Consider the following 22,618-nt stretch of genomic DNA (forward strand, 5'->3'; position numbering starts at 1 on the left):
CCGTGTCAAGATGAGGAGCGCCAAGGTGGTGGGCTGGGATCTCAATCCCACTCAGCTTCAGAGGGTGTGGGCAGCAGCCTGGGCAGGGCGACCACACCTGCCAGGGTGGGGAGGTGGGCTTGACTGCGTGGCCTCCCAGAGAGGTCACGGAGACTTCACAGGCCTGGCAGCTCCCCCCAGAGCCAGCTCCCACTGACGCTGGGAAGAGCATGCCTGAAGGTGAGAATGTTTGCACGGCATGGCTGGGAGCCCCTGGGTGTTCATGTGGCACCTGTGCACAGGGGAGAGTTCTTATTCCCCAAGGAAGAGCATCTGCGTGACCACTATGGGCATCACTTTCCTCACTTGTAACATCGGATAACAATTATTATAACGAAATTACCAGGACTCTCCCGACGGCCCAACCAGACAACGGCTGTGCGTGGTACCTAGGGCACGCTATCATCATCGGGGAAACACACTCTGCCTTTAACCTTCAAGAGCAGTCGGGTGCTTGAACAATCTCCAGATGATCTCTATGCCCCTTCCCAGTGGGGAATGCTCAGATTCTAAATTCAATCTGGCCTGCCTGCTACCTCAAACTCTCTAGTGGGGAGAAGTGGACCCTCTACAGGAAAAGGACTATGGAGGCCCTGCCCAAGGGCAGGCAGTTCTCAGAGAAGTGGAGTAGACAGAGCAGACTCCCGTCATGTGCCAACTTCATCACGCTTCCAGGTCAGCTTCGCTTCCTCTGCCATCACGAAGCCTTCTCTGGTTGCTCTCTACTGACCCTTTGCTCTGATTGGATGACCCACAGCTGCTATCAGGGCTCCCCAACGCTGAGCGCTGAGCGCTCAGCGAGACCTGCTCTTCTCAGCTGGCTGCTGGCCCCCACAGCATTGCCAGATGCATGGGAACTGCACCATGGCCTGAGGGGAAAGGAAAGACTTTGGGAAGGAACGGTTTTTTTTTCTTTAGTAATGTTTATGGTTGTTACAGAATGTTCAATATAGAAATCTGATGCGCTTGAAAAGAAGGGGAAAAAACATCACCCACAGTTCCCCATTCTATTAACATTTGACTGTACTCCTTACCCAGGGGCATCCCTAGGGGGTCCACAGGTGATTCCAGAGCCATCCAAAACAGTATGCATTGTGTGTCACCATGTGCCCTGTTGTGAGATTCGTTGGCGGTGCCAGGAGTCTGGGTCCAGGACCCAAAAGGTTAGGAGGCTCTGCATTAGGGGAGGGGGAGAGGGGAGGAAAGGAGGTTAAACAGTCACATGCACACAGACCCACACTGACCAAGAGGCCACACATACACACACCTGACTGTGCACACAAACATCTTCCCCATGTAGTTCTTCACATCGTCAGGGACATTCTATTCTGTCACCAAGACTCCTGGCATCTGTATACATGTTGCTCATGTGCGTTCATACCATATGTATGCACATGCCCTTCTTTGTGCACACACCTCCCACCGGGGCACACACTCATTCATACAACGATGTTCATACACTGGAAGACAGCCAAACAACCTGGCCTGGGAGAAATTTAGGAGAGGCAGCCCGAGACAGGCTTATTCCACGGATGCTTCTGCCACCTATTGGCCATGCCTGGCCTTAGCACCCTTATTTAGTTCCTACTCCTTTTTCCCATCTGGTGTCCCTATCAGCCGCGGGCAAACTATGGCCGCGGCCGGATCCGGCCCGTTTGAAATGAATAAAACTAAAAAAAAAAGAGACCGTACCCTTTTATGTAATGATGTTTACTTTGAATTTATATTAGTTCACACAAACACTCCATCCATGCTTTTGTTCCGGCCCTCTGGTCCAGTTTAAGAACCCATTGTGGCCCTCGAGTCAAAAAGTTTGCCCACCCCTGGCTCATTCAACTGCCGCACCCTCTCTCATCCCTGGAAGCTGCGGACTGGAATTGGTTCCTGAAAGAGGGTCTTGAATGAGGGAAGCATTCTGTTAAGAGACACTGGGTGAGCGTGGGCTGGAGGGGGTGGGGAACTAGCACGGGCTGACCACCTATTATGTGTTGACAGCTATGATCTCATTTATTTTTCTCAATCCCCTGTGCCTTATGCAATGCCTGACACATGAAAAGTTATAGTAGGTATATCAATTGAATAACAAAAAAACCCTGTAGCTCTGGCAGGGTAGCTCAGTTGGTTAGAGTGTTGTCCTGATGCAGGTTCGATCCTCTGTCAGGGCACATACAAGAATCAACAAATTAATGCATAAATAAATGGAACAACAAATAGATGTTTCTCTCTCTACTCTCTCTCTAAAAAAGAAAAAAAAGGGGGGGGGGAACACTGTAAAGGGAGTATTTTTAACAAATGAGGAAATGGAGGCGGAAGTGACTTTCCCAGAATCACAAAACAGTTTCCTCTGAAAGGACGTTGTTCTGAAGAGAAAAAGAAGGAAGATGCAGCAAAGCTGAAAGTCTTTAATTAGACTTGCAGGAAATCCAGCCCAGATCCCCACCCCGAGGGGACCAGAAGTGCCCAGGGGTGGATGATATCAACCTGGAAAGATGATTTCCCACCCAGGAAGGTGCCTCTACTCCAGTGGTTCTCAACCTTGGCTGCACATTAGAATCACCTGGGAATCTCTTTAAAATCCTGATTTCTGGGCCTCATCCTCCGGAAATTGTTTCTTTGTTACTAATGTTGTGGCCCCACCCCATAACAAAGAAACAGAATTTCCGGAGGATGAGGCCCAAAAATCAGGATTTTAAAGAGATTCCCAGGTGATTCTAATGTGCAGCCAAGGTTGAGAACCACTGCTCTACTCTAACTTGCTGCTTCAGATTCATTCACTCAACTAACATATGCTGAACACAGTGTAGCAATGAACCAACAGACAAAAGTCCATTCTCTGCCCTCGTTCCAGTGTGGGGGCTCCAAGAGGACTCCTTGTTTACTGTCCCACTCCCATGGGCCCCTGGCTGTGCTGTGTGGGTGGAAGATCCAGAGCGAGATCATGGAGATATGAGGCAAGGATGGGAAGAGATGCTTCAGTATTGAGGTTGAGCAGAGAGCCTCAGACCTGGAGTCAAGCAGACCTAGGTTTGAATCTAGCCTCAGCCCCTAACTGTTTTGTGACCTGTTCACACCTCTTACCCTTGCTGGGCCTGTGTTGAAGCAAAGCGCTTGAACTTGAACAGTGATTCCAACCATAGTTCCTTAGAAGGGCTGGGAGAGGCCAAGCACATGAACCTTCCCACACCCGTGCACACCCACTGCTTCCTTCTGTTTCCCACATTGAGCTTCTCAAAGAGTTTGACAATCACCTGGACTAATTTATTTCTAAGTTATTCTTAGCGCTAGAAGTTTTAAGATTCAGTCCATGTTTCCTGACCACCAGACTGTGAGCTAGAGGAGGGCTGGAACTGGATCTGAGTCTTCTCTCTATCTCCCATTGACCTCACCGCCCTCCCCCCCCCCCCCCCCCCCCCCGCCAGGCCTGACTGCAAGAGGAGGCTCAGAATGTGTCCATCTGGACTGACCACATGGGGACAACATTAGACTGATAGCACTGCAGGGACTCAGAGAACAACTGCGTACTGACCAAAGGCCTCTGTCCAAGCAGAGTACTGGCGCAGCGCCACTGGGAGGCAAGGGCAGGCAGAGAAGTCTTCCTGGGGCTGGTGGGGTTGGACCCCCAAACCTGGGAAGCAAAGGAGGGTTCCACTGGATGGAACAGAGGGTCCCTGCGCAGTCCTGGCTGGAGCAACCCAACTGGTAGGATGTGGCCACACAGAAGGTGTGGTGAGTATGGACTCAGGTCCAGGTAGGAAGCTCTGGAAGTCCTCAGTGAAAGCCGTGCCTAACAGGAGGCTGGGAGGGTTGGGGGTGGTTGGGAGACATGAAGCCAGATCCTGCTCTGGCTTCAGAATCCCCAAATCTCCCATGGGGAACTCATAGTTAACTAGGGATAAGTTACTAATGTTGAGGCTTATGTGTCAATCAAGGCCTCACACCTGCATAGGCCCTAGGAGGGACCCTGGCCTTGTGTTCACAGGGTCATATTTTCTATGCTATTTGCCAAAGCAAAATACATTCACATCAATTGGTTAAGACCCCCTCTTTCCACTCTGGCTCCCCCCCTTCCCACTAGTGTCCTCCAGATGGAGTGGCTACAGGCATTTTGTATTCTTAGCTTAGCTTTCTTTTTCCTTTCTTTTCTTTTTATTAATCCTCACCTGAGGACATTTTTCTCATTGCTTTTCAGAGAGAGTGGAAGGGAGGGAGCGGGGGAGAGAGAAATATCCATGTGAGAGAAACGCATCAATTGGTTTGCCTCCCACATGTACCCCAACCGAGGGCGGGGAGTGAACCCGAAACCCAGGTAGATGCCCTTGACTGGGAATCAAACCCAAGACCCTTTGGTCCGAGAGCCAATGCTCTAACTATTGTGCAACACTGGCCAGGGTAGCTTTCTTTTTCTTACGGAGGCCCTCAAATAAGCTACCAGCTCCACAATCCTGGATCTTATCACTGGGTCCTTGGTTTTCCCAACTGCAAAGATTGCAAAAAGGCTGTGAAGGGTCTTTTCGGGAGTGAAGATGATCTCTTTTAATCCTCTTATAGGCCTTGAGGGGAGATGAAGAGCAGGGATAAGAGACTCGCCTGGGGTCTCACAAGTTGTGCTGAACTGGAGTTGTAGTCTAGGACAGTCCCACTTGAGAGCCCACCTTCCCCTACAACCAACCCCCTGCCTCGGAAATGACACACATGCACCCAAGGCAGCACCCCCCTCCTTGGGGCAGGGCGCTTGGCACAGCTTCCCTCAGGCAGCCTGGACGTCTTGGGCTCTGCCCAGGTGTCTCCATGACCACAAGGTGGCGGCAGACACCTGCTTTCTTTCTCCCTGGAGCCTGTTTCTGGCCCCACCAACCAGAATCTTAGCTTTCCCACCTCCTGCATCAGCTTTTTCCTGCCCTCTCAGGAAACATGCCTTCAAGTCCTGGCCTTGCCGTTTACTGGCTGTGCAATCACCAGCAGACCACTTTGCCTCTTGCAGCCTGACTTTACTCATCCATAAAATAGGGGCATCTGATGGGGACAGGTTAGTGGCACCTGGCAGATGTATAACAAGCCAATTGTCGGCAGCCATTGCTGTTTCAACAGGGGCTTCTGGAGATGACATTTTCCCTGGGAAGGGGTTCTCCTGGTAGGACTGCCCTCTCTCCACACCGCAGCAAATCAGAGGAACTCCTAGACCAGGGGTGGGCAAACTTTTTGACTTGAGGGCCACAATGGGTTCTTAAACTGGACTGGAGGGCCGGAACAAAAGCATGGATGGAGTGTTTGTGTGAACTAATATAAATTCAAAGTAAACATCATTACATAAAAGGGTACGGTCTTTTTTTTTTTTTTTTTTTAGTTTTATTCATTTCAAATGGGCCGGATCTGGCCCGTGGGCCGTAGTTTGCCCACGGCTGTCCTAGACAGTGGGGTCTTTCAGAGCCTTTAAATGTTCATTGGCGGGCACCTCCTGTGCCCATGCATGGGTCCCTCCCTGGACGGGGGCAGCTGACAGCCTTTTCTCCATCCTTGCCAACACCCATCTCTCCTTTGAAGGAGGCTCTGCAGGATCTTGCCCGCCTCAATGTTATCCTATGGATCTGCCCCAGGTTTCAGATATATCCTCCTGGGGAGAAGGCTTTCTGAACTGTCCCCCGATTCTCTCTCTCCTCTCAGCACCCCCACCCCACCCACCCATGACTCCCATACCCTAGCCAGAACATGGCTATCTCTACCCCAAAGCTCCCTGGCTATCCTTAAAAGTCAGTATCTCTCCCCACCCCAATTGCCCTGGTCTTCACCTGGCATTTACAGCCTCCCACAATTCGGTCTCAGGATCCACTCTGTGCTCCCAATATACTAGACTATTTTCTGCTCCCAGAGCACATCGTCATTATTCTACTTTCAGGTCTTATGCGGGCTATTCCTCTACCTGGAATGCCCTCTTGCATTTCCATGTAGTAAATTTATACTTCAAAGTCTAGCTGGGAGGTCACCTCCTCCAGGCACTCTTCCCTAACCCTCAGAGGGGATCCTCTCCTCTCTCTGAGCTCTGGGTGGACGATTGCTTTAGGGCCTTTTCACAACGGGAGTGCCCATTAAGTGTGGAGAGCAACTCTCAGTTTACAAATGGCTTTTCCTTCCAGGATCCTGGAGTCAGGAAGAGCAGGCAGGCTGAGCACCATTACCTCATTGGACTGATGAGGAGACCAGCTGGGAGAGAAATATGATTGGCCAGGTCACATGCCCTGTAAATGGTGGAGACGGGATTCAAACCCAGTAGCAGATTCTAGCCACACCTCCTACCTCCGGCCTGAGCTTTGCCTTCAGTCTCCACCATTTCTTGTGGCCTGGTCTTGTGACTCTCTTCTCCTCTCAGACTGAGCAGAGTAGTGGTCAGTTTTTAATCATGTGGTCAACCAAGTTTTTCTTAAAATAAATATATTTTTATTGATTTCAAAGAGGGAGAGGGAGAGATAGAAACATCAATGATGAGAGGGAATCATTGATCAACTGCCTCCTGCACACCCCCTACTGGGGACTGAACCCCCAACCAGGGCTTGTGCCCTGACTGGAAATCGAACTGTAACTTCCTGGATTATACTTTGATTCTCAACCACTGAGCCATGCTGGCCGGGCAGTCAATCAAGTTTTATTGAAGGAAGAGATGTGTCCATTTCAGCCTTTTCCTCCCTGCCCCCCCCCACCCCTACCCCAACCAGTCTCCTGGCCTCTTTATCACCCAACTCAAGACTCAGTCACCCAGTCGGAGCTGGTGGCAGTGTCCAGGCTCTGAAGGATAAGGATTTGGCTGAAGGCCCAGGCAACTCAGAAGAGGAGGAGGGGAGACACAAACAGGTCCCTTTCCTTGCCCTCACGCTTATCAGTTCCCCCACAGGCCCCAGGCAAACTGGGTGCTCAGCTTAAGGGAAAGACCTGCCTCCTGCTCGTCACCTTCAGGCCGCCATTACTTAAGAGCTGTATGACCTTGGGCTGCCACTTCCATCCTCTGAGACTCACTCTCTTCTGAACGTTCTTGGCTGTAAGGATTCAGAGCTCAAATGAGAAAATGCATGTAAAACAGTGATCACTAAATGCCAGTTGCCTCCTCTGGAGGTCTCCCTTCACAGGGAGCATCTCAGGAACCAAACTGCTCCGTATATTCTGGGGAGGGAGATGGAGATTTCACAGGCAGAGGCAGTGGGGCAAGGGCGACAGCACCCCGACTCTCATCTCTATAATGACAATAAGGCTACATTCACCCCTTACAAGTACACAGGTGACCTCAACAAGAAACACAGGCTGCCTGGGCAGAGAGGCCCCTGGGCAGGGCAGAGCTCTCTAGGTCCTCAGGGCTGGGAACAGTTCGGAGGTGGGGGTGCCGGGGGCGGGGGGACCTGTTTATATGACACACAGAGAGACAGACACAAACAAGAGTCACACCCTCTATGCAAAGTCACCAACACATGGGCACACCCTCACATGCACCGATGCACTCCCCTACACACACACACACACACACACACACACACACACAAATACAGAGATGAGACACACACAGGATCAAGATCACCAACACACTCACACAGGTACTCCTCACAAACTCAGAAACAGAGTCCTCCCTGGCCACCCCCAACACACACACATTCATAGGCACACACCCTTATCAAGCCGGGCAGGCGCTGGCCCTGCTGAGTCACCCACAGGCAGCTCGGCCCAACAGAGCCGGAGCCACGTGCCCGCCCCAATCAGGGAGGAGGCGGGGCCTGCGGCAGCTCCTCAGCGGAATCCCAGTCACGGCAGGATTCTCCCTGCCTCGCCCGTTCCCTTGAAGACCAGAGTCAGAATGGGGGGGGGGGGGGGGGGGGAGCTGGAGAGGAAACCCCAGTGCTAAATTGAGACATTCTCCCCTGGGTGCATGAATACATGTGGGGACAATTAAAAAACAACACTAGATCCATTACTGGGTATTTGCATATGTATTTTCTCATAACGTTTCATGTTCACCACAGCTCTATAGAGAGTTGGAGCTATAATTAGTCCTATTTTACCCCAGAGAGGAAGTGACTTGACCGAAGGGCATAAAGCTGGCAAAATGCAGAGCCAAGACTCAACTGCCACCAAATCGCAAGCCCTTAACCACTGGGCAATGTCACCTGGTGGGCAGGTGAGTAGGTGGGCAGGTGAAAGTTGTGTCAATATGCTTGGAGCCTGGGTGTGTGTCAGCTTGGAGCCTGTGTGTGTGTGTGTGTGTGTGTGTGTGTGTGTGTAGGGGAGTGCATCGGTCCACAGCGCTAGGGTCTGAAAGTGTCTCAAGTGTCTAGACCTCTGATGAAAGGAAGTAAAGCTTCGCTGGTGGGTTGGAGCTCACCCACCTATATCAGAAAGCACCCCTCAGCTCTAGGGACTCAGTCAGACCCTCCTCTGCAACACCGTGAGCTTCTTAAAGGCAGCGGGGCCAGGACCCTGGAGCCTAAAATAAGACCGGAGTCAGAGGAGGCTTCAGCAAATTAGGGGGGCTATACATAAATGTATGACCTTGACATATCATTAACATCAATAATCATAATAAACGCTAACACTTTTTGGATCCTTAGCCTGTGATGGGCACTACTCTCAGTATTTCACATGGATTATTTCATTTAATTCTCACGACAACCCTTGGGGGAAATACTTTATAAAAATAAAAAGATTTTTAAAATATTATTTTTAGAGATAGAGGAAGGTAGAGGGAGCGAGAGAAACATCAATATGAGAGTGACACATCATCGACCGCCTCCCGCATGTGACCTGACTGGGACCCGCAACCCCTCAGTGCTCAGGATGACGACACCCAGCCAACTGAGACATTTTGGCCAGGGCGAGGGCAATACTTTTATTAACCCCCCCTTTCCAGAGGAGGAAACTGGTTTGGAGAGGGTTAGTAGCTCACCCAAAATAATGCACAGCTCGTAAGTGGCAGCATTGAAGATTGAGACCCAGACAGTCTTATGCCAGAGCCCATCTAGTAGAAAGATCACCGACCTCAGCGGAAGTTACTTGCCCACAATGGGCCTCAGTTTCCCCCATTTGCCCCAAAAAGTGACTAGCTCTCTGACCTGAAATATCCGATTCTCTTATTATTCTGTGATTCCTCTACATAGAAGAGGGATTAGGTTTGTTCTCAGTGAGCAGGAATCATAGAAGGCAGATTTGCCGAAACCGGTTTGGCTCAGTGGATAGAGCGTCGGCTTGCGGACTGAAAGGTCCCAGGTTCGATTCCGGTCAAGGGCATGTACCTGGGTTGCGGGCACATCCCCCGGTGGGGGATGTGCAGGAGGCAGCTGATCGATGTTCCTCTCTCATCGGTGTTTCTAACTCTCTATCTCTCTCCCTTCCTCTCTGTGAAAAATCAATAAAATATATTTTTTAAAAAAGAAGGCAGATTTGGCCTTAATTTGAGGAAGAGCTTTTGAAGTTTCAGGATGGTTCTAAAATGAAAGAGGCCAGCCTGGAAGGAGGTGAGCGTCCCGTCATTGGCGTTATATGAGCAGAGGTCTGAAATGAGGTAGAGGGGAGGAGACCTGGATCCCTGACTATGCAAGCACCTTCTAGCACTGAGATGAGCCAGCAGGAGGGGAAAGTCTCCGAGAGGAGTGGCAAGATGCGAGGAGAGGAACCAGAACCCACATTCACTGAATGTCACCTACTGTGTGCCAGACCTGGGCTTGCTATATTGCTAATTCTCAGGAAGACACGGTAAGATTTATAGTTAAGGAAACTCAGATTCAGAGAAGTGACTTGCTCAAGGTCACACAGAACAAAATGGTGAGCAGGTGATCCAGGTGTCTCACCATGGTCACTTTCCTAGGTCACCGAAGACCAACTCAGCTCCTTCCTCTCTTTCTGACCTTAGGGGCACCACCACGTGGTAAATTGCATCATACTTTTGCCATATGACGTCAGAGACCGTACCAGCCAATCCAGGAGCTCCCTGCTCAACCCTCCCTTAAACCCCTCGGGTTAACACGCGGCTGCCTAAGGCTAGGCGTCCGGGTCTGGCCGCACCTGCAGCCCCCGCCCCTTCCCGGTTGCAACGCTCCCAGTCCCCCGCCCAGTTCTCCCCGCAGCCCCGCCGATTGGCAGTTGCCCGCGCCAATCAGAAGGCCTCCCGGGTGGGGGGCGGGGCCTCAGCCGGAGTTGCCCTGTCAGTGCAGGTGGAGGCCCCCGGCCGGGGAAAGTGCAGGAACCTCTTAAAGGGAGAGAACAGCGGACGGAGAGAACGCGGTCCGGCTCGGCCCGGCCCGGCCCGGTCCCCGCCCCGTCCGGCCCAGGTGAGCCCTGACCACCCGTGGGGAGACCCCTGGTCTTCGGGAGGGACGGGGTGAGGGACAGATAGACCCATTCCCAAGGGCTCGGGCCGTCCCGGTAAGGCAGAGACCAGAGTCTAGGGCTGGGGGAGTTGGGGTCTAGGCGCCCCGGATTCTAAATTCCGCACCGGGGAGCTAGAGGGTCCTGGGCGTCTTGAAGTTAAGAGCGCGGGGAGGGCCACCGGCGACCGGAGGGGAGGACGGGCAGCTCGGGTCCGGAGCTGGTCGCTCGCCGCAGGCGGTCCCGGGCCTGCCCTGGGGGGTGGGGGGGAATCCCGAGTTAGGCTCCCGCGGACGCGTCTCTGCGGGGTGTGCAGCCCACGGTCCCCCGCCCCCACCAACCCCGCCCTGTTCGCGCCCGGCACGCTCCTGCCGGGTCCTGCGCAGCGCGGGCTGCAGCCTGCAGCCTGCGGGCGGGTAGCGCGCAGCGGGAGGGGGCCCCCCCAAGCCCGGCCCGGAGCCCCGCGCCCCGCTCCGGTCCTTACGTAACTGACTTTGAGTTTCCGGACTGCGGGACCCGCGAGGTGGGGCGCCGGCTTGCCCCACACTCTCCCTTCTAGGCTTAGGGGACTTCCCTCTGCCTCTGTCTCTCCGAGGGCTCTGCCCGTCTCAGATCCCGGCTTGCTCCTTTCCTCTATTCCCCGTGTGTCTCACCTCTGGTCTCTGTAGCCCAGTTCCTTCCTGGCCCTGTCCTCTGCTTCTCCCCTAGAGTGTTCTCCCCCTAACCTACCCCTCCTGGCAGACCCCGCCTCTTTGGGGTAGAACTGTTCTCACCTCCAGCAAATTGGAGGCGGAACTTGTCCAGACAACCCAGCCCAAGTTTGCCCCAGAAGGGGGAGGGGAGGACTACCCTGCGAGGGGGAGGGGGTGGTGGTCATTGCTCGGCTTCACTCGAGAGGGAGTGGCTGACCGAAGGCAGCCCCTTCTCTTTTCTGCAGCCCTTTTCTCCAGAAGGAGGAAGCTTGGGGAGAGCCTGGCTGGGGCTGGGGCTCTGGGCAGCTGGGAGTCCCTGTGAGAACTGCCTGGTGTCAGGTCAGGGTCAGATCCTCAGCTACGGAAAGGGAGTGGGAAGTAGGGCCAGAGCATTGGCACAGGGCCCTGAAGTTTGAGCAAGCGTCCCACCTTCACCCCAGTTCAGGCCTGGGGATGGGAAGATCAACAGAAGGAGGCCAGAGGCCTTTCGCATGGGGTGGGAGAAGGGCACAGGGCAGCTAGAAGGGACAGGTTATCAGGTCTAAGGAGCACCTGCTGGATCACCCTCCGTCTTCAAGGCCTTTCTGTGTGTGAGAGAGGCTGACACCTCAGAAATAACGCCTGTACCCTGCTGCTGTCGGTGCCTGTAAACAAGGTCTTATAGCAGTCATGAGGTGGGAATTCTTATTCTGACTAGGGATGGGGGAGGACAGACTTTGCAGAGTGAGGTGGAAGTGTTGGGAATTAGGGGATCCAGAAGCTGTAGGAAGCGGAGAGGAGGGAGGGAGGGAAGGGGACGTCCCCTGCCCTGTCGGCTTTGCGTGCGGCAGAACTGGGTTTGAATCCTGGCCCTGCCGCTTCCTTGCTGTGTGATGTTGTTGCATGAGTCATTTCACCTCTCTAAGTCCCAGATTCCTTTAGTCAATAATCCAGATCTCACAGGCATTAGCAGAATCAAATGAGGTAACGCATGTGCAGCGACCAGAATGATGGCTGTTCTGAGAGCAGGCCAGTGGGGGTGTTTTCACAAGGGGTGGAGTGGGGGAAGGCCTGAGGTTTCCTCTGTGTATATAGGAGAGTCAGGCAGGGCTTGCCAGGTTTCAGCAATGTGGGATGCAGGTGGAGGGCCTGGGCGTGTGGCTGATACTCAGTGAGGCAAGGAGGTCCACACCCGTCTGTCTGCTGATCTGCCCATCTCTGCGCTGCCTAGACCAAGCTGGCCTCCCTCCTGTAGCCCGCAGGTGCCAGTAGGAGCTCCCAGGGTTCCTAGGCTGCCCCGCCCCTTAAACCAGTGCGGGTGGGGCCCCTGGCAGGACAGGGTCGGCACCCCCCCTGCAGAGTGGATCCTGGCCAGGAGCCTGGCTGGCTGTGCTGGGCAGGAACATCCCAGCCTGGCTGGGAAGATGCTGACACTGTACAGGCCTTTGGAAGCCTAGAGCTCTGCTGGCTAGGGTCGGGTCGAGCACTGGGGCCTGAGCTGCAGGGTGAGACAGAGGCTGGGGTGGGAGTGATGAAGGGAGATACAAGGAGAAATAAGATACAAGGAGCCTGGGCAAAGCTGTGGAACCAGAGAGGAACTTCACGGGGTTAAGCCCTGAGCCTTTCCTGAGCTCCTGCTGTGTGCCATGTTCAGGTTTGCTAGCCACAGAGCTAAACCGGATACCCATGCATGGTTCACCATGGAGGTCATGGTGGGCTGAGATTTGTTAGGGGTTTGCAGAGTAGACCTTTATGATAGTCCCCTGAAAGGGGGTGGGGGGATTGGGCATTCAGAATTTCCCAAGGGCCTAAGATTCAGATGTTTATTAAAGGGGTCAGGATTTCACTTCCTTATAGTCTATGGACCAGTCACTTTTCTCCCTGGGTTTCAGTTTCCATTTCTGTGAAAAGAGAAGGGAAGACGAGCCTAGAGCCGTGGTCGGCAAACTGCGGCTCTTTGGCCCCTTGAGTGTGGCTCTTCCTAAGCCTTAGGAGTACCCTAATTAAGTTAATAACAATGTACCTACCTATTTAGTTTAAGTTTAAACAATTTGGCTCTCAAAAGAAATTTCAATCGTTTTACTGTTGATATTTGGCTCTGTTGACTAATGAGTTTGCCGACCACTGGCCTAGAGTCTCTAAAAGTCTTCCAGCACCCATTGCTATAGTCTCCAGGACCTGTTTAGGGACTTTGTCCATCCCCTACATCATCCCACATGAGGGAGAATGGACAGAATGGGGCAAGGACAAGGGCAAGGTCAAGTGAGATGGGCCCCCAAGTCCTGTTCTTGTCCTGCATTCTCTAAGCATAATTAGAGATGTACTTACTGTGCATGGAAGTCTGTGCTAAGCCTTCAATATGCACATTAACTAATGTCATCCTTACAGCCTCATGAGGGAATAGGTATTATCCCTCTTTCACAGGAGTTCAGAGAGGTGAATTGACTTGACCAAAGTCACACAGCTAGGAAGTGGCTGAGCTGGGATTTGAACCTAGGTCTGACCTCAAAGCCCAGACTGACTATAAGGGGGAGCCTCTTAGGTACTAGCCCTTGCCTATGCCCAGATTGCACCCACATTGTTTACCCCTTACCTATGGAACCTGCCTGACACCTGCTGGGTGAACTCAGAGCTCTGGGATATTCAGGCTGTGCCAGTGCCCACTGGGCCTGGTATGGGGGGAAAGGAGCAGAGGGAGCAATCTGTGGGTCAGCGTCCCACCAGAAGTTTCCCCAGATGGTCAGCAGCAGTTGACTATTGCTCGGGTGCAAGAGCTGGACACTGTGGTTATGTGGCCAACTTTGGACTTCAGTTTCTCCACCTAGAAAACTTGAATTTTATTATTTATTTTTAATATGTTTTTATTTATTTCAAAGAGAGAGAAAGGGAGGGAGAGGGAGAGAGAAACATCGGTGAGCTGACTTCTTCACACCCTCTACTGGGGATCAAGCCTGCATCCTGGGCATGTGCTCTGAATCAAACCAGCAACCTTTTGGTGCATGGGGTGATGCTCAACCAGCTGAGCCACACCGGCCAGGGCTGTGAAACTTGAGTTTTAGTAGTTGAGTGCAGACATTTCTTGGCCTATGGGTTTGTAGCTGAAGTCAACGATGGGGTAAAAGGTTAGAGGCGGGGTTGGTGTAGCAGTGCCTGAGCCTGTGGTGAAGGAAGAAGCGTTTGGGCCCGGAACAGCTTGGATCCTGGGCTGGCTCTTTGACAGCTATTTCAGATGAAGCGACTGAGGTTCAAAGCCGTGTCTGGGGCTGTGCAGCTAGTGTTGCAGAAAGGGAAAAAAGCAAGGGAGGACCTGGAGAACAAAGTCTCGGCAGATGCCAGTTGGAATCCTGGCTTGACCACTTAACTAGGCTTGGAGATATGAAGCGATGTGGCCAGAAACACACAGAGGAGTCCCTTCTCACTGTCCTCATCTGTAAAATGGGAATAGTAATAATTTCACCTTTGTCTACTTCCTGGGTTATTGTGAAGGTCAGAGGAGATGAGGCGAGAGAGTGGGTGCCTGGTATTTTTCAGTCCAAACCTGCAGTTCTGGTTATGTGTTTGTGGGGAGAGACACTTCTAATGGCCCCTCTGCTGAGATGCTTTACCCTGGTGATGTGTGGAGAACAGCCGAAAGAATGCCACACCATTTATTGAATGGGCTCAGGGCTTCGCCTCTCATTGTCTTCTTTAATCCCTACCTTGCCAGGCAGGTGGTGGCCTGACCTGTACTAGGTTCCTCTAAATCCTATGCCTACAGTTCCCTGTAATAATCGTAGCTAACACTAATGGACAGTTTATTGTGTGCCAAGCATTGTGCAAAATGTTTTACATATGTTCACTCACTTAATTTGCACAACAACCATGGAGGTGAGTACTAATGCTATCCCCTTTTTACAGATGAATAATTGAGGAGGCCCAGGGGTGGGGGTGGAATAATTGAGGCACAGAGAAGTTAAGAAATGGCTCCAGTATAACAAAGCTAGTGAGTGGCAGGGCCAGGATTTGAACCCAAGTTCTCATTTCCTCCTTGAAGCACTCATCACAGTTGTAATCCAGCTAATATTATATGATTGCCTCCTTACTGCACTATAGGCTCCATGAGGGCAGGGACCATGTCTGTCTACTTCATACTATATCTCCCACACTTGGCACACAGTAGGTGCTCAGTTACTATTTGTCCACAGGGATCCTGCTGCCTCCAGCTGGGCTGGGCCCTGGGAGGCCTGATGAGCTCAGGATGAATTATCAGATTATCAGGTTGCTGACTAAGAGGGTATCTGCCCCAGCGGAGCCCCAGAGGTAGAGGGAGGGCAGAGTTTCACCCCTGGCCCAGGCCCAGGCTGAGGAGGGGCCCCAGAGCTTGTTTGTTGGTTGTGCTTGTGTCTCACTGCTGTCCTTTGCTTCCATGTGCCACCGTGGTGATGGCTCCTCGGCTTCCCCCTGATTGGCTGCGTGACTCCCATGGCTGCTTCTGGGTGAGTACCGGGTTGGCTAAATAGCTGCCCTGTGGGCTTTGATTCTAATGCATGTCCTGTGGTTTTTGAGCCACTAGGAGGTGTAAAGGGAGGCCCAGGGGTGGGGGTGGAAGAACTGAGAGAGAATACTCTGTGAAGTTAGGACCCTGTCACAACCATCTGACTTCTCTCAGATGCTTAACCCACTGATGTGATTTTTGGGTCACGTGGTACAATGCAAAGGTCTTTGGGGCTAAATTGGTCTGGAATAAAATCCTTATTCTGCCATTTGTAGCTGGGTGGGTCTTTGCATCTCAGTTTCTCATCTGTAAAATGGGAATATTAACACCTACCAACATAGGTATGTTTGTTCTTTTCTTCATGTAATCCCCATGAGGGCAGGGATTTTTGTTCATCTGTTCCCTGCTGTATCCCCAGCATCTGGGATATAGTGGCATGTAGTAGATGCTCAATGAATATTTCTGAATGAACCTGTTTATTCATTTAGTGTCACTATTCCCCATCAATGTGCATTGTATTGGATCAAATGGCTAATGGATATAAAGTGCCCAGCATCATAGGGGCTCGTGAATGTGGGTTTTCCTTTTTGCTCACTGGACTGTGAGTTCCTGGGGTTGGGGGACTCTGTACTGAGCTCTGGGTCCTCTACTGAGTATGGGGCCAAGTACCAAGCCCATCAATTAGCAGAGAGAGGGGCCTAGGTAACTAGACTAGAACTGGGGAGGGAGTGGTGGAGCCTCTAGGTTTCATCAGACTCAGGGGAGAGGGGTGGCTGGGGAGATCTGGGGCTGAATGTGGGCGGGGTGAGGAGGGACAAGTCGTTCACTTCCCTGAATCTTGGAGACCTCATCTGTGACATGCATACAAGGAGCCAAGGAGAAGTGCCAGCTCAGGGCCCCATGTGATACTTGTTGGTTTCCTCCTAACCCTGGGCTCATTCTCAGATGGGACCAAGTAAAGGGTCCCTCTTTTTGGCACCTTTCTCTTTTAACTTGCTATCTAGCTGGGACTGGAATCTATGAGTCAGGAGTCTCAGACTCCTCAGCAGCCTGGCCAGGGCCCTGGGACAAGGGCTGGGCTCTGCCCAGTGTAGAAGTAGCTTAGTGGAAGTCTCAGCTTGGTCATTCTTTTGCTGTGTGACTTGATTCACTAACCCGCCTTCTCCAGGCCATCATTGCCTCACCTATAAAATAGGGTTAACAAAGGACACTTTCCTTGAAGAATTGTTTAATGAGCAAATGGATGGATTAGGCATTAACATTGCTGTTACTACTTGGGTCTGGCGGAGGAGGCTTCAGGGCGGGCCCCGGAGAATTACATCCCATCTCAGCCTAGGGATCCTGAGAATGTCTAGTCCACATATTGATTATTGCCATTCACTGGGTATTTCTTATATGCTGGGATGGTTGTTTCTGCTATTTTAGATACATTATCTCATTTAGTCTTTCCAGTGACCCAGGCATTTTGACCCCACTTTATGGATGAGGGAACTGGTGCTGAGTAAATCAAGTGAGTTACCCAGAATCACATAGTTATTTAGGGGTGAAGCTAGGGGCTCAGACTCAAGTCTGCTCATCAAGCCCAAATTCTTAGTGTCACACTCTTTTATCTCCCCTGAGGAGACAGATACTGTGTTTGAGTCATTTCTGTTAATCTCCAATGCCCAGCATGGGGCCAGTGGGAACTACTGAGCTGTTTGCTGAATGAATAAATTCACACACACACACACACACACACACACACACACCCAGTACCTCCTCCCAGGCCTGCAGTTCTAAGAATTTTGAAGACAACAGAAAGCTGGAGAAATCCAGACACCATAGTGGTTTAGAGTCAGACAGACCTGGCTTTGAATTCCGTATCTATTGCTTACTTTTGTGACCTTGGACAAGATCTTTAACCTCTCAGCCTTAGTTTCCTTATCTGTAAAATGGGGATAATAAAAAAAACCAAAACCCTACCTACCTACCTCCTAGATTCTAGAGAGTTCTTATGAAGATTAAATAGTGCCAATGAGGCACATGGTGAGTAATCAGTGATAGTAATTATTGTTATTACAGTTATAATTATGAATATTATTTGGGGATTACAAAGATATCCCTCTTGGGACAGTGAGACCAGATCTGGGAGGGGTCTGCTGGAGACAGGCAGGTGGCAACCTAGTCTGACAGGTTCTGAAAGGCATCTGTAAGGTGAAGGGAGAGAGGAGACCTCTTGGAAGGTTATCTAGTCAGTCCCCTAGTCATCTGCTCTCTCTCTATCATCTGCTTTCACTAACATCCACTCTTTGACAGAGCATAGCACACAGAGATGAGTCTGTGTTGTCTTTGCCCCCTACCTCCCCAAGTCTTCAGAGTCTGGTTTGGGGCATAAAGATACAGGAATCACCAGCTCCACCTTTGATCGATGGACTGAAGTGTGAACTGTGAATATCGTCTCGTGCAGAGACCGGGAGAGGGGCATTCCTAGCTGAAGGAACTACTTTGCCAAGCTGCAGAGCCATGACCTGCACTCAGGGGAATGGGATTGCAAAGACATGCTCGGGAGAGTTGGGGAACTTGACCCAGAGGCAATGGGAGGCCATTGGATATTAAGCAGGGGAATAACATAGTCATGCTTGTATTTTGAGAAGATCACTGGTATAGGGGACAAATGGGAGGGGGTGGGGAGAGGCAAGTCTCAAGGTGAGAGATGCTGAGATATGGGGCAAGGATTGAGCCATGGGATGAGGAGCAGTGGGGTGGATGTGAGGTTTGCTTAGGAGGCAGAGCCAGCAGGATGTGATAGTGGAGTGCAGTGGGCAGGCAGGAGAGGAAAGAGGTGAGAGTGAGATCTTGGGGTGAGATCCGAGGGACATACCTGGGAAGAGGAACTAGAGCTGGCTTGGGGTGAAAAAGCCACTTGTCTACTCCTTTCTACCTTCTGCCTCAGTTTCCCCAGGTAGCTTCTGTGTCTGAGCTGGACACTGGCAAGGCCTCTGGCCACCAGGGCCCATAGCCCCCATTCCTGCCTTGGGGGTCCCTTGTGGTGTCCCTGGCAGGTCTGGCAGCAAGGACAGCTCTTTGAGGTGGGGGTCAGACAGGGGCTGTGTGGAATAGAGAAGCCTGTGGTTGTAGTGCTACAGTGTCACTGAATGTCTGTATGACCTCTGAAGTCACTCCCGCCTTGAGAGCGGAGATAAGGAAACCTGTTTTGCTGCCTCAAAGATTCAGTGATACAATGCAATTAGAGACAACTATCATTTATTGGACATTGACTGGGCACTGTGTTATAGGGGCACAGAGATGACTCAGATAGGATTCCTACTTCTTGGGAAGCATGAAGCACTTCTGAGCAAGCCCAGCTGAGCAGGTAGTTAACTTTTCTAGGCATTGGGGGAGGAGATATTCAGACTGAGATTTGAAGGATGGGTAAGGGCTCTCTAGGTGGGTAGTAGAAGGAAAACATTTAGGCATAGGGAACATCTGTGAAGGTTTGAACCCACATAATGTGCTCAGGGCACGTAAGTACTGTAGTTTGGTATGGCCTGAGCATAAAGGGAGAGATGGATGGTGATGGGAGATGAGGCTGGACAGGGAAGCAGGGCCCAGACCATGGAGGGCTTAGAGATGGTCACTTTGCAGATGATCACTTGCTCCCCTCTCCTCCCTGCACCCTCATAGCTGCCTGCTCTCTGTTCTTCTCACCGAGACTGCCAGGGCCCTTTCCTCGTCCCCCTCCCCTCCTATTCCCTTCTCATCCCTACCCTAGTCAAACCCAGTGGCTCCTCTCTCAGGAGTCGCCAACCTGGGTTCCCTACCAGCCTGCCACTTAAGTCTGCAGTCACGTGTCCTCTTTGAACCTTAGTTTCCACCTCAGTGAAATGGGGACAGCAGGCCTTCCTCACAGGGAAGGGCGGAGGCTTCGATGAGGTAATCCCCACAGAGGGCCTTGTACATGTAATGGACACTCATAGAAAGGATTATATCATGATTTGGACTGCTCTGTCCCCTGGTCCCACCCACTGCTTCCCCTGCCTCTCCTGGCAGCCTGATCTGGCCAACAAAGGAAGGAAAGGATTAAGAAACAAGCCCAAATCTCCAGAGGGGGCCTGGCCCTCTGCCAGCTTCCCCCTCCTGCCCCTGGTCCCCCTTGGCTGCAGGCCCAAGGACACTGTCTTGAGGCCTGGGCTTCCTCCAAGGCCCCACCCTAGAAGCTTCTCTCTGGCTAGAGGCCAAAGCCAGCAGCAGCCTTGAACAAGAGACACATACTTTGAAAAAAATGTACCTTTATTTTTACTCCCTGGGAGCTGGTAATCAGCCCCTTTCTTTGGGTGATGAGGAGAAGAGCAAGTGTGATGTCCTGTATCCGTGGGAGGCCCCACAGTCTGGGCAGAATTGGATCCCTGAACCTCCTGGATTCTATAGCAGAGGCTGGTGACCAAGTTCCTTTTGGTCTAGATGTGGAACCTCCCCTTAGAGCAGGTGGCTAATGGCACAAGCTCATGCAGCAGAAACTTAGGTCTCTGGACCCTTTTCTGCGCCATCCTGTGAATGGGTATGAAGTGATGACTGACTTTAGCTGTCACTGTATTTCTGTGGGCCTCAGTTTTCTGTGCCGTAGAGGGGCTGATTTTACCGTGAGGGTGGGCAATGATGTAGATAAACCACCCAGCCCAGTGCTGAGCACTCTGAGTCCTCAATGGTAGGTAGCTAGTGTTACCGCTGTTGGAACTGCTGCCTTTAAGAACCTTCTCTGCCCTCCCTCTTTTCAGTCTAGGGACTTGGAATTTTGATACAGTTTCTTGTTAAACAAATGACACCCAATAAACCTGTTTTAAAGCCAGAGGCTCAGCATCTCCCCCCTCCCCCACCACTTTCCCATCTCCTGGTTGGCTGGAATGCGCTAGCCTCACCCTTAGCCCGGTTTTGGCCCCTGCCCCCAGATGCTCTCTGCCCTCCTGGATCCCAGCCTGCACAGTCTCTCTTCCAGAAGCCACAGGAGGCCACTTTCCCGTTTGCACCTTTCTCCAATCAAATGCTACTGTAGTCACTTGGGAAAAGCAGGGTCCTGCATCACCCACACCTGGGCTGAGGAAATAGAGGTAGATTGTGAGTTCCTGAGACTATCCTTAGGGAGCTAGGACAATGTTAAGACTTTTGCAAAGGCCATGAAATGGGCCTAAAAGAGAACACCTGGTAGAGAGGAAGGACCAGCAGACGGGAGGTTGGAGGGCTTCATCTCTCCCCCAGCTTGTCCTGCCCTCTCTGAGCCTCTGTTTTTCGATTTATAAAAGGAAGGGGATGGATTGATGTCAGAGGTTTCTACTAATATTATAGGATTAAAAGAAGGGATTTGGGAGCTGACAGACCTCGATTTAAATCCCAGTCTCACTGCTTACCAGCTGGGGGACCTCTAGCAAGTTGTTTTACCTCAGCGAGCTTTAGTTTTTTCACTTATAAAATGAGAAAAATATCAGCACCTTCACATAGGATTACTTAAGGACTAAGTTAGATAATTTGGGGAAAGTTCTCAGTCTATAGTTGGCACATTGGAATTATTATTGTTATTCATGATTGAGTAAAGACAAGAACAAGAAATCCATCAAAGGCAGTCAGAAAATAGTTCCTCGAAGATGAATCTCAGAGGAAAGGAGAGTGAGGGGGTGGGAAGAGATTAACCAAAGATCTTATATGCATATATGCATTCCCTATGCGTGCAAACAATAGGATAGTGAAGGCCTGGGGTGGGGTAGGAACCCAATAGAGGCGGGTAATGGGGGGAGGGATGAAGAGGGGACATCTGTAATACTCTCAACAATAAAGATATAAAAAAAAGAAAATAATTCGTCGGGAGGGTAGGACTAGACACATGTGCAGGATTCATTCATTCGTTAGTCATTCATTCACTCAGCAGGTAATTTGGATTTGGATAGATAAGACACAGAGAAGAGGAACCAGGAGGCTGGAGAAAGCTGGAGTCAAATAGACCTGCCTATAGCTGCTTGATGTGGAATCAATTACTTGTCTTCCTTGCGTCTCACTCCCTCCTCTGTAAAATGGTGAGAAGAGTGAGCTTAATCCTTACCTCCAGGATTGTCCTAAGGCTTAAAAGCGTTCAGGTTCACGGTCGGTGATCAGTCTGTCTGATTTCTTTCCTCTTCCAGTTCTGTTAATGACTGGAGGTAGATTTCAGGCAAGTCCTTGAATATGTCAGGCACACTTCTGCCTCAGGACCTTTGCACTTGCTGGTCCTGTGGCGTGGAACACACTGCTCCCCGATACTTTCGTGACTGTTCTCTCCTCTCCTTAAATTTTTTGTTTATGTCTCCTTCTCAGTAAAGCCTTTTCTGATTATCCTATTTAATATTGTAACACCGTTTCCTGCCACAACACCAACACTCCCTATGCTCCATCCTGGCTTATTTCCCCCCATAGCACTAATCACTCTTCGACATACTATATTTTATTGAATATTTGTTTATTGTTTGCCTCCCCTGACTGGAATGTAAGCTCAGTGATAACAGTGATTTTTGTCTGTCTTGTTCAGTGTTGTATTCCCTATACCTAGAACAATGTGTGGTTCATGGTAAGTGCTCAGTAAACATTTGTGGAGCGAACGAATGAATACATAAAGCCTTTTCTCTCTGGGTCTAGCACTGTGCTGAGCACGTAGTAGATTCTCAATAAATAATTGTATGAGTAGTCATCATCCTCTCCATTTGTCAGATAATATGTTGGGCTGGGTCAACCCTGAAGCCCTTTTCTTCTGACATTTCCTGCCAGGGCATCAGTTTCAGATAGAGTACCCACATCTTTTGTTCCTGAGCCTGAGCTATGCAGAATTTCTAGTTCAGGCTGTTTGGCTGTTGGGCCCACAATGGTTATTATGTCATTATTGGTAATTAGCACTTAGGCTCAGAGGATGAGCTTTTGTTTTTCAGCCGAAATCACAGCAGAGAGTTGTGCCAGCCACTGGGGCCAAGGCCTAGAGCAGCTTCCTCTGTAACTCCCCACTTCCCAGCTATGGGCCCATAGCTTAGGGAGAACCAGGGGCACCTGGGTAAGCAGGTGCCTTCCCCAGGCCGTATTCTGCAAAATTTCTCGCCTACCCCCTGGA

The 22,618-nt window shown here is 51.1% G+C and overlaps 1 protein-coding gene across 1 annotated transcript in view; it reads left to right on the top strand.

Moving 5' to 3' along the window:
* Nucleotides 1-10,187: 10,187 nt before the first annotated feature.
* EPB41 (erythrocyte membrane protein band 4.1) overlaps nt 10,188-22,618 on the top strand; it is a 166,447-nt gene continuing 154,016 nt past the window's right edge. Inside the window, exon 1 of the mRNA XM_036348079.1 lies at nt 10,188-10,337. The gene's annotated coding sequence lies outside the window, so the exon portion shown is untranslated. The remainder of the gene's footprint in view (nt 10,338-22,618) is intronic.

Source organism: Myotis myotis, unplaced genomic scaffold (genome assembly GCF_014108235.1).
Source record: "Myotis myotis isolate mMyoMyo1 unplaced genomic scaffold, mMyoMyo1.p scaffold_m19_p_2, whole genome shotgun sequence".
Classification (NCBI taxonomy): Eukaryota; Metazoa; Chordata; class Mammalia; order Chiroptera; family Vespertilionidae; genus Myotis; species Myotis myotis.